At 46.2% G+C, this 4,922-nt stretch overlaps 1 long non-coding RNA gene across 1 annotated transcript; it reads right to left on the reverse strand.

Annotated features, from left to right (window-relative positions):
- Positions 1–248: 248 nt before the first annotated feature.
- LOC122487774 lies at positions 249–1,736 on the reverse strand. The gene is made up of 3 exons (XR_006298466.1): positions 1,636–1,736; positions 693–827; positions 249–449 (listed from the first exon to the last, which is right to left on the reverse strand). It is a non-coding gene; the product is annotated as an uncharacterized LOC122487774 (long non-coding RNA).
- Positions 1,737–4,922: the final 3,186 nt, after the last annotated feature.

Raw genomic sequence — 4,922 nt, forward strand, 5'->3', positions numbered from 1 at the left:
CGAGCCATGTGCTTCCTGGCTGATGTTCCTGTTTCACTTGGCCTCGGTCTTTGCCTTGCTCTCTGCTGCCCCATTTCCTCCTCCATACATTCTCTTGTGTAATGTCGTTCACAGGGAGCTCCCACCCCTTTGTCCTAAATATCAAGCCCCCTTCTTCTTTTTTTTTTTTTTTTTTACCAGCATGAGTCTTGTTTCAGAGTATGCATGTGTCTGTATGTTTCAAAGAAGTGTATAGTTTGTAGGAAGAGTGACCAAGTGGACGACATTTATTCCAGAGTTGAGAGCCCCTGTTTACTGCTAAAGCATTATCTTATATGCATGAGGACTCTTGAGAATTGCTGTTATTTGTTAGGGAAGCTTCGAGGGCCAGCTTCTGCCATCCAAGGTGGTTCCTGAGGCTGAACTTGGACATGTCTGTTGTTGTCTTTGCCCAACCAGAAGTTGATGACCTATGTCCACAAAGAACAGAAATTTGAAGCAACCCTGTCCAAGCCTGAAGAGCCAACCTGGGACTGACTGTCCCTAGAAGAAGCACTTTCTATATGAAGACTTGGCAGGCAGGGCTTGCTTTAGGATGTTAGTAAGCCCACGTTTCTCCAAGCTCCATAAGCCATGGGTACATCTACAGACACGGGTCTCCTAATCCCCTCTTCTAGCTGGAGACTCACGTGTTTTTCACATGGTTCTCTCACCGGCTATGCTCTCACTAAATTGCCACACAGAGGCCTCAGCTCCTACTCAGGAAGCTCCTGTCCCTGGTTGGTGGTCTTTCAGTCTCCTTTTGGTGAGATCAGAGCAATATTTCCTTTTTGTTCCAAGTGTCCCTCCTGAAGCCAGAGAAATATGGGCCTGTATTAGTCAAGGTTCTCCAGAAAACAGAATAGGGTATACATATATATATAAAGAAATCTATTTTCAGGAGTATGCTCATGCCATTGTGGCGGCTTGGCAAGTCCAAAATCTAAAGGGGGAAGCTGGCAGGTTGGAGACTCAGGAAACAGTTGCAGTTGGAGTGTAAAGGTTCTGCCAGCAAGCCAGGAAGAGCCAATGTTGCAAATGAAGGCAGTCTCCTGGCAGAATTCCCTCTTACTCAGAGGAGGGTCAGCCTTTTGTTCTATTCAGGCCTTCAACTGCTTGGATGAGGCCCACCCACATTATGGAAGGCAATCTGCTTTATTCACAGCCCACTGATTTAATGTAAATCTCATCCAAAAACACCCTCACAGAAATATCCAGAAAAGACTTAACCAACTCTCCAGGCACTGTGGCCTCTCTAAATTGACACATAAAATGTAACCAACAGAAGGCCTTGTTACTAAGTGATGGGAGAATTGTCTCATGTTCTCGTGCTCTACAGTCACTTCACTACAGATGTCTCCCCCTCCCCCACCAGCATCACCATCCTCCCAATCTGGTATGGTTTCCCTTGGGGATCAGGGATGGGCCAGTGAAGTGGAAGAAGGGTGCTGGGCTGGAAGTTAGAGAAATGCTGGGCTCAAAATGAGCTCTTCTCAAGAATCCCCAGTCTGTATGTCCAGGCCAAGCAAGAGAACTCTTTTTCCCTCAGGATTCCTTCCATAGTAACATTCCACCTCCAGGTCAGGAGAAGACATTTTTTCCAGCCTGTACCAATACCTTCCTCTGGAGCTCAGGTCCAGCCAACCACTGTCTCTCCAAGGAGCCGAATCTCCAGCTGGTCATCTCCACTAGCCCCCAGCACATCTCCAGAACTTCCTGAATCCATGTTTGTGGTTGAGTTGAGCCATAGTGACATCAGTCATGTTATTGTTGATCAAAAACAAGGGTAAGCTGTAACCAAGGCCTTTGTGGTTTTTGACTTAACTGTTGCTCACTAACTGTAATACAACTATAAAAAGGCCCCAAATAGAAACTGTGTATACAGTAAGGGTAGACAGGATAAGAGCCTAGACTCTTCTCCTTTAGTGACAGAAGGTGGTTTGTCTCCTTCACTGGAACAAATTCAAGTACACACCCAGCTCAGTGTTGCCTGTGCATTTAAAAATAGCCTCTTTATTGAGATAAAATCCACATTGTATACAATTCACACATTTAAAATGTATGACTCAATGGTTTTTAGTATATTCATAGAGTCGTGTAACCATCACCACAAACAATTTTAGAGCATTTGATCACTCCCCAAAGAAACACCATATCCATAAAAAACCACTCTAATTTCCCCACCCCAAACTCCCCAGACCCTAGCCAATCACTAATCTACTTTCTGTCTTCTGTCCACATTTACGTATTCTGGACACTTCATATAAATGGAGTCATAAAACATGTGCTTCTGACTCATTTTTATAAAGGTAAAATAAGCTTAGATGTTGTCATGACAACAAGATAACCAGACGACGCATTCACTTCCAAGGGATATTGGTCACACTGCTCAGCTTAGTGAATTCGGTGGAAAAAAGCATGTATGCAGTAAGAAAGACAGAAAGCCTGGATTTTTTTTTAAAATTTTTTTCAACGTTTTTTTAATTTATTTTTGGGACAGAGAGAGACAGAGCATGAACGGGGGAGGGGCAGAGAGAGAGGGAGACACAGAATTGGACACAGGCTCCAGGCTCCGAGCCATCAGCCCAGAGCCTGACGCGGGGCTCGAACTCACGGACTGCGAGATTGTGACCTGGTTGAAGTCAGACGCTTAACCGACTGCGCCGCCCAGGCGCCCCCAGAAAGCCTGGATTTTAGCAACACCAAGCATGTAGAAATTCTGGATTCTATGTAAATTTGACTTATAATTCAAAGAATTCCCAAGAGGCTTTTAGTGGAGGAGGCACAAGAGCGCATTCAACAGTCTGGAAGGCCAGGAGGCAAATTTCCTGGAGTCCCGCTGCACCTTTAAGATGTGTCTCTTGGGAAAGTTCCTCCCTTACCACTCCCAGCTGTCTTCCCAAGGGGAATCAAGTGAGTATCAGACAGGCATTTTTTTTAAGTGTTTATTTTTTATTTTTGAGAGAGAGAATCCCAAGCCGGCTCTGCGCTGTCAGCACACAGCCTGACCCGGGCTTCAACCCACGAACCACGAGATCATGAGCTGAGCCGAAACCAACGAAATTAAGAGTTGGGCATCCAACTGACTGAGCCACCCAGCCACCCCAAACAGGCATTTTATTTAATTTCTATGTCTTGGTTGAATAAGAGCAAGACACAGAGGGTACAGCGTCAAACGTGCACTTTGGTGGAGGCGGAGGGTTGGGGGGTGGGGGTCATAGCATCAGAGTCTAAGTCCAGGACCAAGGATCCAGAAGTGCTGTCTTGCAGTGCTGTGCATTTGGCGGGTTATAAGCCAGAAAATGCCAAGAATGAAAGCCAGCACTTTGAAATGGTGTGACAAGCTAGCTTTTTAAAACAAAGAGAAGGGCCTCTTGGGTGGCTCAGTCAGTTAAGTGTCAGACTCTTGGTTTCCACTCAAGTCATGATCTGACCTGTTTGTGAGTTCGAGCCCTGAATCGGGCTCCTGGCTGACAGTTTGGAGCCTGCTTGGGATTCTCTCTCTACACCCCTCCCCTGCTTGCATGCGCTCTCTCTCTCTCTTTCTCAAAATAAATAAATAAACTTAAAATAAAAATAAAACAAAGAGAAGATGAATTGGCCAGTTCTCAGACTCTCTCTGGGCCTTGGGGTATGGTTTTGCTTTCTCAGACTTTGGGAATTATTAAATGGTGCTTAAATTTTTTTAATGTTTATTTTTGAGAGAGAGAGAGACAGAACATGAGCGAAGAAGGGGCAGAGAGAGAGGGAGACACAGAATCTGAAGCAGGCTCCAGGCTCTGAGCTGTCAGCACAGATCCTGACACAGGGATCAAACTCATGAACCATGAGATCATGACCTGAGCCGACGTCTGATGCTTAACTAACTGAGCCACCCAGGTGCCCCGGGCATTATTAAATGCTGCTTAAAAATAAATGTACATGAGAGCTAAGGATGTTTTGGGCAGTACGTGATGTGTTTCAAGGGCCCACATTAGTGACAAAGCTGACTGAAGACTTTACAGTGTGGAGGTCACTGAAGGCTGGCCCACTGGGGAAAGGTACTCCCAGATGAGTGGACTTGAGCTGGAAGGGAAAGAGTGACCCAGCTGACATAACAGCCATGATCGAGGTGAGAGAGAAGGGGAGGAGGGTGCAGAGTGGCCCTGGCTGTGGCTTTTTCCAAGCACTGCTTGGAAGTCAGATTCCCTCTCAGTAAAGTATTCCAGTGACGCCTAAGCTTTGTGCACAAGTTCTGGCGACAAAAAGGCCATGACTGCTCCCTTCTTTTTCCTGCAGGTTCATACATAGCTCAGGTGGTTTCACAGCCCCCCTGAGAAAGTGCCAGATTGCTTTCTCTGATAGCTCACATGCTTGGTCAGAGAGGGCTGAAGAAAACTAACCGCTCAGTCTAGCTAGTCAATGAAACCGGCAGACTAATAAGGGCACAGCTTGGAACACGGTCATTCCTATATATACTGCTTTATACTGTTTTATAATCTCTTGTGATCACCTTATCTCCCCATCTGCATTTTAATCCTAAAGGTAGGGAATGTGCTTCTGCCTTTTATGCTGTCATTCAATGTGCCTGGCACACAGAGGACAAGACGCTCATTTTAGGCTGGTGATTTGAAGCAGGGAAGCCACACACAGGCAGGCAATGGCAAGATGAGAGGGAAGGAGCAAAAATTCCAACAAACCTAAAAATCAGCTTGAAACCCATTCCAAGACCTAAAAGTGTTTTAGAAATGAATCCCGGGGCACCTGGGGGGCTCAGTCGGTTAAGCATCTGACTTCGGCTCGGGTCATGATCTCGTGGTCCATGAGTTCAAGCCCTGCATCAGGCTCTGTGCTGACAGCTCAGAGCATGGAGCCTGCTTTGGATTCTGTGTCTCCCTCTCACTCTGCCCCTCCCTGGCTTTGTG

This window comes from Prionailurus bengalensis, chromosome A2, assembly GCF_016509475.1.
Source record: "Prionailurus bengalensis isolate Pbe53 chromosome A2, Fcat_Pben_1.1_paternal_pri, whole genome shotgun sequence".
Lineage (NCBI taxonomy): Eukaryota > Metazoa > Chordata > Mammalia > Carnivora > Felidae > Prionailurus > Prionailurus bengalensis.